Below are 12989 nucleotides of genomic sequence, written 5' to 3' on the forward strand. Positions count from 1 at the left end.
TTCTAGGCCAACCTCAACAAATGAGCAAGGCCCTTTGTAATTTAGTGATTCTGAGTCTCAAAAATAACAAATAAGGGGCTGGGGATGTGGCTCAAGAGGTAGCGCGCTCGCCAGGCATGCGTGCGGCCCGGGTTCGATCCTCAGCACCACATACAAAGATGTTGTGTCTGCCAAAAACTAAAAAATAAATATTAAAAAATTAAAAAAAAAATAACAAATAAAAAGGGCTGGGGATGTGGATCAGTGGTAAATTGCCCATGGGTTAAATCCCTGGTACAAATAAATAAACAAACAAATAAATAAAAATAAAAGGTTTTTGGTGTAACTTCATATTTGAATGCCCCTGTGTTCAGTTCCAGCTGACAGAGAGAGAGAGAGAGAGAGAAGAATATTCAAAGGAAGTCAACATCAGGCTGAGTTATAGGTACCACTTTATGTGCTCAGGTGCTCAGCTGCAGGGATGGGTGGAAATGGGGGCTTACTTGATATTTACTGTTGCCCAGTTGATGGTCATCTATATCCGAGGACCCCCAGATCCTAGTCCTGGAGTCTCACACTGCCTCTGCCTCTTTTTTGGTATTCTTCTTGATCTGTTCCCATAATTACTGATAGTGAAATTCCTAAGAAACAACAGTTTTCTGAACCAGAAGATAGCTTGGCTGTTTCCGACACACATCCTTCAGTCATAGAGCCTAGGTCACCCTTCCTAAAGTGGTAGCACATTTTTCTTTCTCACAAGGCACTCAGTGTTTATCTTGCTAGGAGAAATGCAATAACCATGAACACATCTTCATTTTCTGCTCCCACCCAACCTTTTCCTCAACCTTCTTCTCTTCAACCTCCATCTTTCTATCCTGTACTCTTACCAGCCTCTCTGTGCAACATTCCTAGGCTGTTTTTTAAGGGAGTTAACGATTGATTCAGGTCCCCACTTTATCACTGAATCCCATTACAGACGGGCTCTGCCTGGTTTCAGATCATATTGAGGATGTATGTGCATTACAAGGTCTCCAAGCCAAGGTCACATGTTGTGCCTGAGAGGCCTGAAGTCTGACTGGGCTGCTTCTGGAGACCAGATGAGTGTAGCACACAGACTTGGAGCCTGTGTCCTAAGATTGGTCTATATGCTGTACTGAGTCCTTGAGCTTTCACCTTCAGCAGGCAGTGTGTGTTCCAGGGTGCAGGAGCTGCTTCCAGCAAGATCCTGGGGGGGTGTGTCCTGGGATTCAGATGGCCTCCTGAACCATATATGATCATCAGTTCCCTGGATGGGGACAGGTCTTGCCAGAGGTTCACCAAATCCAAACCCTCTCCTGTAATCCGACTTCTCTACAAACAGGGACATGGGGAATCCTCTCTACACCCTGCTTACTCCATTCTCCTCGTGGTCTTCTTCCTTCTCATTGCCCCCCCCCTCCTCCTCCTCCTCACAGCAGTCTTACTTGCCTGCTGCTGATCTGGCAGATGAACTGAGCACTCTGTGACCACCACCACTCTATGCTGGCACCTGTCCCTGCACCACCAGTCCCCAGCAAGGGTGCCAACGATTTTGTTGCACTTGGCACTTAGGAGACTGCTATCTCCCCTTACTTTATGGAACAAGGACACATGATAATGGTGATGATGAGAGCAGCTTATGTGACTGTGTGTTCATAGCTGTGTTACCTGTTTGATGTTTTAGCTCATGTGACCCTCACAATAGCCTACAGAGGAGTTTAATTTTTTTCTTTCCTTCTTGTTTTTTTGTACAGGCAGTTGTACCCAGGGATGCTTTACCTGTGAGCCACATCCCCAACCTCCTTTTTTATTTTTTATTTCAAGACAGGGTCTTGCTAAGTTGTTGAGGGCAATTCATTGGCCTCAGCCTCCCAGATGGCTGGAACTACTGGCATGTTCCAGTACAATCAGTGAGGTAGAGTTTTACCAGCGTCATTATGTTGGTGGGAAAAGTGAGCTGCTGGGCAGGCAGAGGAACAAGTGGTCCCTCATGGCCAGGACCGATGGGTTTCCTTGAATCCCTCCACTTCTGCTCCTTTCACCAGGAAAGGCCTCTGTTTCTGTACATCCATCTGTTTTTTCAGACATCCTCTGCTGCTCAGCCACTGGTGCTGGCCGTTTGCTGGGGCATTCAGGGAGGTGGCTGGACAAGTCTCCAGTCATCACATGTGCTCGCATAAGCAAGCAGAAAGGTGGCTAGCAGGGGCACCAATTGTGGGAGCCAGTTCTGACCAAAGAAATATCTACACAGCACGTACGATTTGACATTTAGCCTCCAAGTTCAGACGTTACATGTCTTTGTTCAGTGTGGTCAGCTCATGTGTGAGGTTGTCAGCTACTTCTGTAAGAACACTTTGTTCTCTGGCACACTGCACCCTTCCTTCCCATCCATGGCTGCCACCAGCTGGCTGATACTGCAAAGCCACCATCTGAGCTCTCACTGATTGCAAGTCTGACTGAACATTAAACTGTACTTGAGAAACTATCTTTTGTTTTTTTTAAGAGAAAAAGTCAAACATATATTAAAAAAAAAAAAAAGAAAAAGAGAGAAGGGCTTGGAGTGTAGCTCAGTAGTAGAAGTGGTAGAGTGCGTCTCTAGCATGCACAAGCTCCTGCGTTCTATGCCCAGTACCAGAACAAAGGAACAACAAAATATTAGCAACAACAACAACAAAAATCCCCCACTGCCATACCATTATGACTCTAAAAATGTTAATAATACTTCTGTTATCATAAATTATCATGTTGAAATTTCCTTGCTTGTCCAATTTTTAAATAAAAAATTGTATTTGAATCATAATAACTATTTTACATGTATGTTATGGCTCAATCTGTAGGTTTCTCTTCCTTCTTTTATCTTCCTTGCAATTTATTTGTTGAAAAAACCTCATGTTCTTGTCCTTAGGGCTTTTTCTGTTTTTGAGTTTGCTGATTGCATCCCACAGTGTCATTGAACATGTTCCTCTACTCCTTGTTTTTCTTACGAACTAGTATTTGTTAGAAATTTTATTAATTTGTTTGGAGACAGTCTTGCTTTGTTGCTCAGGCCACCCTGTGAATTATGGGCCGCTGATATGACACTGGCCAAACCTTATACTGTTCCTTCTCTGTTGACTGCCCCCAACCCCCATTCCCAGCACCAACTGTCTCCTTAACTGCTGAGATAGACATTCCACTGGTAACAGCCAGTGCTTTACTGCCAAGGCTCACACAGCCAGAGTGATCTTTTTGGCATCTTCATCAGATTTCTTCACTACCCTGTTCTAATGTATCCTATAACTTCCCCCTTCCCCCTTGACATCTAAACCAAGATCCGTACTCCTCAGTATTGCTTATGTGGCCCCGTGGGGTCTCACTCTCACGTACTTCTCCAACTATATCTTTCCTTCCTGGTCACAGTAGCCTTTCTCCTGCTTCTTAGGTAGCTCAGTCTCATTTCTACCTCAGGGTCTTTTCCTGTGCTCTTTGGTCTAGGAATGCTCTCTCTTCAGTCCTCATATCAGTCTCTTGCTTCCTTCCTTGATGAAATGCCCTCACTTTGAAGGGTCCTTCTGTGACTTTTTTGTATAATGTAGTATTCCTCATCACTCTATGCTTTCGTTTTCCTTTATAGTAATTTTAATTAATTGAATTTAAATTTTTTTTTTTTTTTTTTTTTTTTTTTTTAGTGTTGGGGATGAAATGCAGGACTCTGCCCACACTAGGAAAGCACTCTATCACTGAGCTACAACCAAGTCTCTGAAATTGTCTCTCATTCTTTGTTGGTGTGGGTCTCGATGAGAGAGACTTGGATCATCTCACTCAGTAATATGTTCCAAGCAGCTAGCACAGTGCCTGCGATGTAACAGGTTCTCAATAAACACTTGTTGAATAATGGAATAGCCAGATGGGTGGATGTAGATGGACCTGTATCTTCTCATTCCTGCACCTCCCACACGCACATACACCACATACACACAGAAGCACTCATCGGGGTTTTTTTTTTTTTTTTGGCTCTGGGAATGGAACCCCATTAGCCTCATGCATGCTATAGTACGTGCTCTACCACAGAGCTACATCCTCAGCCCAAGGCTCTCATTTCTTGATGAACTGACCTGGGTCCTGATCCAGTTCACCTAGGCATCATTGCAGATGTTACCAGTTGGAAACCGTACCCGAGAGTCCCTTGTGAAGGCAGAAGGCCTTAGAAGACCTAGTCCTCCATGTAGGAACATACTTAAAGGGGATATTATGGTTTGAAGCTTGACCTTGAACAAGCTGAATTTCAAGTCAAACACTGTTACAGAAAAATTTATTGAGGAGTAGGCGGGGTGTCTTGAGGCCATAATGGCTTGGGATAAAGGAGCATGTGAGGCTCAGAGTGGTGCTACTGCCTTTCCCCAACCCTTCCTGTTCCAGGTAGCTACTGTGCCCTGTGCCTGCTGAGAGCACAGGCAGGAGGCTCCCTGGGTAAATACTGCTTCTAGTTTCTGAAGCCTACCTGATGGTTTGTGCTGATGTTTCTGGCAATAAGTCAGGGCTGGACCTATTTGGTGGATAGGGCACCAGTGGGCCACTATGCCCCCCCCCTCTACACTTGACTCCTCCTCCCCTTGGAGAGTGTGGAGTGTTCTCTCTTCTGCCCAAGGAGAGACTTTAGAGGATTGAGCCGAGAAATGGCAGGTCTTCTTCAAGGTCAGCTTCAGCCCTGGCATGTTCAAAGGAGCCTCTCCTTTCAAAACCCACGTTCTGAGGTTTCTTGCCTGTGGCCAGCTGACATGGAAGGGGACCCCTGGCTGTGAAAGGCTCATGCAGATTGACTGAGGTACTGTCTCCAGTAGGGGCAGTGGAGATCACTTCAGAAGATGCATTAGCTGAACATATGTAGCAAAGGCTACCTAATTTGTATTATTCATATTGATATAGTTAATCTTTGTAAGGGAAAATAGATTTGAATAACCATACCATGACAAAAGGTATTATAGATGCTGGAGTGAGGCCTGCCAGGCTCCAGTGTGCTCTGCTATATGCAGGGTCTTCAAGGCTTGTGTATGACGTCCTGGAGGCATTCCACCTGGTATTTCCCTCCTTTCAAGGATTAAATATAAAGCATCATATGGTGTCAACCAACTAGCAGTCTTGAGCTAATGGATGAAGAAAAGCCCTTTAGAATGAGAAGACTGTTTTCAAAGAAGTCAGCGTGATAGCCATTGAAAAGAAGGAGTATAAAGAAAGGATGGCTTTTAAATACTGCTAAGTCTCTGCCAAGCTGTGAAGACACCAGTTTAAGCTGCTGTAGTTCCTCATGACAAGCTAAACCACGGCCCTAGCTGTGACACCATTGAAAATCATTTCAAATCTTCTGCAGTCCATATCTTAAATTTTTGTGTATTGGAATAACTTTATATATAACACAACAGCAACGATAAAATTTTTATTTCTCTAAAAACCAGGAATTTTAGTTTAAAAATGAAAAAGAAGTTTCATTAGCTGACCTGGGTATTGAAATATTTGTCCTCTCTACAGAGAGGCTCAGCCTGCAAGCCTTTGTGGGAATGGTCTCTTGCCAGTGTGCTTAAAGCCATGAATTTGGGGGCTAGGGAAACACAGAGCCTTTTCCGCCTCTGCTGGAGCACAGTGTTTCTTCGGAGCCCCTTTGGCTCTCTGCTTTGGCTTCTTTTTGGCTTCTCTGCTGGCCTCTCTGCTTTGGCCGTTGGTGGAATGGCCAAGGGAGCATCTCCATAGAGCTAGCTGGTAACCATCAACCAGGCAATATGCCTCCCCATGCCAGCCTACTTGGGTTTCTCCACATCCTTGGTAGAGGACATGGTAGTATGCAGGTGTAGAAGGAGACATGGGAGGCACTGCTGCTGGAAAGAAAACCAGAACTGATTAATTGCCTCTGCTTTGTACAGTCTGCCACCAGGACCTCGCTCTCCTGTTGCTTCCTGTTTCTGACTGAAGCCCTCTTCTCTGCTTGGCATTCGAACACAGCCTTTGCCTGTGACCTCTATGGATGCTTTGCCTGTCTCCTCAAGGGATGCTGTCAAAGTACTTGAGTTCTGTGGAGCCAACGGAAGCAGCAGAACAGGGTTTCTCTTCCCTAGTCCGAGAGAGAACAGTGAAACCTCAAAATTACCACAAGCAGCACCCTCACAGTTTCTCCCTTCTACAACTGACAAAAATTTCTTAAAGTCTGTCATTTCTGAGGCTTAATGAAAATTATTTTCAAGGTTTGGAAAAATGGTCTAATATAAATTGGTTTAGAACCCCTCCCACCTTGGCAGTTCCTTTTGGGGCCCCATCATACAGCTTGTTTCAATCACATTGAATTTTACCCCAGTTTTTGTAGATTTTTCTAATACCTTTTTTGTTTTGTTAAGATGGTGTTTTGCTGTGTTTCCTCAGATAGGCCTGGAACTCTTAAGCTTAAGTGATCCTCCTGTCTCAGCCTCCTGAGTAGCTGGGACTATAATTGTCACCTGTGCCCAAGTCTACCGTTTTCTGAAGGCCATATACTCAGACAGAGGGATTAAGAGAATGAGATCCAAATTCTGGGTACCAAGTTTAGGTCCAGTAGCCTTCTCACATCCACTTCCTGAGACATCATTTCCTCAGACCTCCAGATTTGGTAACACTGAGACTGTCCCTTCTGTTCTTCCCAACTGCATGACACCACCCTTTTCCTCAGCAGTTTAGACTGGGATGTACATGTGAGTGTATCTATGACAGTATGATAAAGGTGCCTAGGTGTGAAGGTGAGATTCCATGAGAGGCCAATAGCTGTCTCTTATCACTTGAAAACAAAAGCACATTAGGTTCCTGTAGGACTCTTATTGAAAAGGATCTGATAAAGAAGCCCCCTTTCGTTATGGTGATGAGTGCTCTCACCCTGTTTCCCAGGTTTCATTCACTATGTTCCCTACCAACATCCTTGAGCCCAACTCCTGGGTTTTTCACCTCTCAGCTACCCAAGCAGCTGGGACTATAGGTGTGTACCAGTGTGCTGTGCTCTGAAGGAAGCATTGGGGGAGTCTAAAGGGGAAGGCTAGATTGATAAAGATTAGCACCTTTCTGAACACTTGCCCTCAGCAGGGAGCAGAAACACTGTGGGTCCTTGTAGGAGAACCAGACCTTTGGTCTTACTCATAGCTAGGAAAGTTCTGAGGTGTGATGGGGAAACCCAAAAGTAATGTGTGGCAGTCCAGTGAGATTGTGTGTTTACTAAGGGCTCCATTACAGATGCCTGGTCTAGGCCTACCTGCTGCACTGCTCTCCCAGGAAATAGAGGATAAGTTAGGCTGAATATAGAATATCTGGTCAGACATTCTTTCTCGATCAACCAGACACTCGGGTGTCTTGTAGAGAACTGGTAGAGAAGATTCCTAGCGTTAACCTGCCATGGAGACTGAGGCTGTGATGTCATCACTACTCAGGTCACAGAAGGAATGTGTGACTTGAGGGGTAGGTGATGATTCTTGGTATGTTATGGAAAGCCGGGTGAAAGGAGAGAGCTCTGCTTGGGCACCCCTCTGGCCTCTCCCCCCATAGTCAGATAGCCACTCTCTGTGGAGCACAGCCCAGACCACAGAGGGGCAAGCAAAACCCAGATTCTGAAACTGGCCTGACAGTCATGATTAACATAGACAGCTAGGTTGCATGACCCTGATACTAAGTATTTTCCTGTTGGAGAGGCAGAGATTTGAGTGGATTAGGGGGTCAGGGAATGCTCCTTGGATGTGAGCCTGAACATAAGTTAAAAGACGTAGGTTGGGTGCGGTAACCCATTCCTGTAATTCCAATGGCTTGGGAGGCTGAGGCAGGAGATTTTTTAGTTCAAAGCCAGTCTCATCAATTTAGGAAGTCCCTGAGCAACTCAGTGAGACCCTGCCTCTAAATAAAATAGGAAGAAAGTGCTGGGGATGTGCCACACTTGGTTGCTGCCTCTGAGATCAATCCCCAGTATCGGGGAAAAAAAAAAAAAAAAGAAAGAAAGAAAATGTGGACATGTGGAAAAACATTCACATTGGGGAAAAAAAGCAAAGACCGGGTCCTTTTAATCTCATTCTGCTCCAAAGATTTATTCTTTGATGCATTGGAGAGTGTGGCCGGCTGTTCCTTTGATCCTGAGCAATACACACATCTTTCTGAACACACACACAGAGAAATGCACCCATAACCTTCTTACAAGTGAGATCTCAAAAAAGAGGCTAAGGGGCCTACACAAGGTCACACAGGTAGTACAGAGGTGTTCTGCTCAACAGTAGGGTTGTTCATGTTGAGGTTCCAGATTTATAGCTGATAGGACAAACTTGTCACATTTCAGTGTGATGGACACAGCGGAGGTTGTTATAGGTGCTCCAAGGCAACAGGAGACGTCTCCATTGACTTTACAAAGTAGGAATGATAGATCTATTTTAACATAAAATTTGATATGTGATTATGACAAAATTCCCGTATTATCATTTTAGTCTCCTTTCTTTAAAAAAGGCAAACAACCCATGTGATCATGTAGCCCTGTAATCCCAGCAACTCAGGAGGCTTAAGCAGGAGGACCACAAGTTTGAGGTCAGCCTCAACGATTTAGTGAGACTTTTTCAAAATAAAAAAAGGTGTGCATGGTGCCAGGGCACATGCCTGTAATCTCAGCAGCTCCAGAGGCTGAAGCAGGAGAATTATAAGTTCATAGCCAGCCTCAGGAAAAGTGAGGCTCAGTGCAACTCATTAAGACCCTGTCTCTAAATAAAATAGAAAATAGGGCTGGGGATATTCTGTTTGATGGACATTTATGTCTGTGTATATTCCTTTGATATGAATTAAAAGTCTTAAGAGAAAAACATTATTTTCTTCTTCCTGTGTTACGTGAAAGACTATGCGACTATGGTCCCACTGCTCCACTGCTCCAATGATAGCCAATAGCTCATCTTTCAAAGCCACAAGCAGTTCAACAGGCCCTGAGAGGCATTAAGGGCAGCCTAGCTGACATATTACAGATCTGTATAACCTAGAAAATGAAAATCCTTCATAATCTCACACTTAAAAAAGTTAATCAGGGGCTGGGGTTGTGCCTCAGTGGTAGAGCACTTGCCTAGCATGTGTGAGGCACTGGGTTCAATCCTCAGCACCATATAAAAATAAATAAAGATAGTTTCCATATATAACTATTTAAATAAATTTTTTTTTAAAAAAAGTTAAGCTGGATGCAGTGGCGTATCCCTGTAATTTAGGATTATGAGGCAGGACGATTGCAAGCTTGAGGCCAGCCTCAGCAACTCAGCAATACCTTCTCTCAGAATAAAAAGGGCTGGTGATGTAGCTCCATGGTAAATTTCTCCTGGGTAAAATCCCTAGTACTGTCCCCTAAAACTAAGCATAATGGGCAATAATATGGATTTTCCTACACATATCTTATGAATAATGTATAATATATAAATATGTGACCTGTTTATACCTCCCTCCCATGGAATCCTGTCATACATATTGTTTTGCCATTTACCTTTCTACTAGGACATTTTTGCAAGTCAGATACATTAGAATTGGTTTCTCTAATGCCTTTACTGGGGTGTCAGTATTTTGCTGTTATCAGTAAACTTCATTATAGGTACATCCAAGTTTTCATGGTTCTCTCACAGTTCTTTCTGCCAGGGTTGAGCTGTCGCTGTGAGAGATCACCGATTACTTCTCCCAACATGTCTTTTTAGGCATCTAATCTGTTCAGCGCTCGGATGATAATTACATATTCCCTTTATAGAAATGCTTTACATGCTTTAAAGGTCTTAGTTCTCAAAACAGCCTTCAAGATAGGTTTATTTTCTCATTTACCACATTGTCTCTTTTTATTATAGTAGTCATTTTTGAAAGTTAATGTGGTAGTGTTATGGCGAGGTTGCAATAAATCACTGAGTTGATCTTAAAGCAGGAGATGGAACCATCTTTTTTAAAATTTTTTTTTACTTGTAGTTGAGCACAATATCTTTATTTTGTTTATTTATTTTTATGTGGTGCTGAGGATCGAACCCAGGGCCTCACACATGCTAGGCGAGTGCTCTACCGCTGAGCTACAACCCCAGCCCCAGAACCATCTTTATTCACCACTGGGTGGTCCAGATCCACCAGCTGGTGGGCCAAGGAGTGGGCTGCAAGTCTACCCTTTGTACCTCTCTCGGGGTTTGAGTTCACCTTTTAGAGTCCAAAACCATATTAATTATAAGTGGCTGTTGCTATGATTCAAAACCATAAACAAACGTCATTAGATTTAAAATCAGAAGCAGAAGTGGGGGAATGGATCAAAATGACCTTAGGTGACTACAAGTTAAAGAATGGTTACTAAGGTCTAGACAATCAATCTCTGACAGGGTACATTGTCCGAGAAAAATGGGAACCAAAGAGAGAACAATTTTACATTGTATATGAATTGCCATTTTGTGTTGCCAAGTATGCTATGCTAAGCAACTGTTGATGGGGACAGAGGCAGGGATTTCCCATGGAAGAAGCATTTTTTAATGTGACATGGAGTCTCAGAGTAAAATGGAGTCTGTTTAGTCATTGCCCATATAGCCTGGCCCACAATAGCTATTGTAGAGCTTCATTAATAAGGAGAGATGAGATATAGTTGATTTTTGTTAATGTTCAATTAAGTTGCTGAGAACACTAAAATCACTACTGAACCAAGTGACCCTTGGGGATATACAAGATTAGAAATTTGCTAGCCTCTGGTCACATTTTCATCAACTGATCACCACTTAAACTCATTTTATGTGGGTTTCTATTCAGAGACTATTTGTTTAGTAGAAGCTAGGGATCAAACCCAGTGCCTTGTGCATGCTAAGCATGTACTCTACCACAGAGCCAAACTGGCAGCTCCACCCAATATACCATTGATGAACTCAAGAGCCAATAGCACTGTATTGTCATGCTTAACCAAGGCTTATCTAACACAAGATTCTTATGCTTAAGAGTACTAGACAGAACTTCAGCACTATGCTTGGGCCCATTTTAAACAGTGAGATCACTAACAAAAAGCACAAAAATACAAAAAATGAAGGGCAAAATATGCCATAAAGGGCACATTTTTACAGTATGAAAGCTAAAACAAGAAGACAAGTGACACCGTGTTTGAACTCAGCTGGAGATGTGTATGAAAGGTGACTCCAATTTGTTGTCTTAGCATCTGTCCCTGAATGACTAGAAACACCACATGTATTGATTTAGGGTTATAAATCAATTTTACTGAATAGATACATTTAAAAATATGTAACTGCAAATAATAGTGAAGATTGACTGATCCACTCCAGTTTTCTGACTCACTCTAAGTAATGAAGAAATGATCACCTGCCTGTCATGTGTAACTAATTAGAACAAATTAAAAATTTCTTTTCAAATGAAATGATCACTTGCTGCACCTCAAAGGATAACCTTCCAGGAAAGCTTGGACCAGTATTGAAACACAAAGTTCAATGTATGTACCTTCTTTCCAGTATTTCAAAAAATTATAAAGTGCTAGTAATCATGCAGAAAAAGTGCATAAAACCCAAACATGCAGTTTAACAAATAATTATAAAGTGAATCACCCATTACCTGTGTCGTGAGATGGACCATCATCAGCACCTTAGATGTCTCCCAGTGCATACTTATTTTGTAGGAATCATCTATGATCCCTTTTTTCGTTTTAAGGTTATACTTGGCTGTGTTCACTGCCAGGGCTTAGGCTAGTCTGAACTTGCATCCCATGTGTTTGTGTTTTCTTGTAGAGGTGCTTAGAACAGTGGATTTTGTAGCCCCTGATGACCAAGTCATCTTCCGCACCTGTGAAAGAGAACAGAGCAGGGTGGTCTTCCAGATGTTGATGAGATCCTAATGTCAAGTGTCCTCCTAAGTCTTCCTGTCTCCTGGATTTCATTACTTGGGTCCTGTGCTGATCACTATTGAGTGCCTAAGCTACTTTGCACAGCAGGGACTTCCTGAAGACTTGATCATTTTTCAGAGGGTCATTCCTAAATGCTTACAGTATTAGAGACAGGTTATGGAAATCAAGCTGTCACAGTCTGTTACATGCCTGCAAGTCTCAGATTTAATTTATTTAATTATAGGAATCTTTTGTTTTGGCAGCATGATATTTATTTTCATTGATTATTCATGTCATGGTGTTTGATTTTGTGTCGTCTGTATTTATTTCCTATCAAATGGATTAGATTTCTTCAAGAGCAATTAAATTTGGGGGTTTTTTTGGTAGCAGGAATTGAACTCAAGGACATTAAACCCCTTTTGAGACAGAGTCTTACTAAGTTGCTTTGAGCTTCGTTAAATTGCTGAGGCTGGTTTCAAAGTTGTGATCTTCCTTCCTCAGACTTCCGAGCCCCTGGGATTACAGGTGTATACCACTGCACCTAGGTAGTTAGAATTGTAAGAACTATATAGCTCTCTTGTCTTGCTCTGGACATTTCTTGGTGCTTTTTTAGAAGCAGCTCCTGAAGATATTTAGGTTTTAAAAAGCTAAATGCAATGGGTAGACATGTGATCAAGTATGTATAATTATAGACTCCAAGTTGTGAGTATCTGAATGTTCTCTGTATTTTCATAGGGCTGGGGTTGTGGCTCAGCAGTAGAGGGCTCACCTAGCATGTGCGAGGCCCGGGGTTTCATTCTTAGCACCATATAAGCAAAAATAAATAAAATAAAGGTATTGTGTCCAACTACAACTAAAAAATAAATATTAAAAAAAAAAGATTATCTTCATGTTTTTGTATGTTGGAAAGTAACTGCATTAATGACATTGTTTAGTTTTTCCAAGTCCATCATTTCTTTTACCAGTGGCTAATTTGTTAGGCTGGCTTTTTGGGAGAAAACTGACCCATTCTGCTTATTGGCATGAACATGTTGTGTGTGGGGGAAGGGGTTGGATGTGTTTGTCATACACTTCTGCCTTTATCAGGGCATTGGTTAATGAAGCCTTTTGTGTTTCTAGGGAACCTCAGATTCATAGTGAGCCCTTGCTGTGGCCAGGCTTATGTAAG

At 42.7% G+C, this 12989-nt stretch overlaps 1 protein-coding gene across 2 annotated transcripts in view; it reads left to right on the forward strand.

Annotated features, from left to right (window-relative positions):
- Window positions 1-6: 6 nt before the first annotated feature.
- Window positions 7-12989, forward strand: part of LOC124080798 (tRNA-dihydrouridine(20) synthase [NAD(P)+]-like) — a gene marked incomplete at its 3' end in the record, with an annotated part of 50105 nt that continues 37122 nt past the window's right edge. The window contains 2 exon segments of one of the 2 annotated variants that reach the window (XM_058573463.1): window positions 7-424; window positions 12941-12984. 2 annotated transcript variants of the gene reach the window in all.

This window comes from Marmota monax, unplaced genomic scaffold (assembly GCF_021218885.2).
Source record: "Marmota monax isolate L192 unplaced genomic scaffold, Marmota_monax_Labrador192_F-V1.1 WCK01_AAM20220418_F8-fsc01644, whole genome shotgun sequence".
NCBI classification, from domain to species: domain Eukaryota; kingdom Metazoa; phylum Chordata; class Mammalia; order Rodentia; family Sciuridae; genus Marmota; species Marmota monax.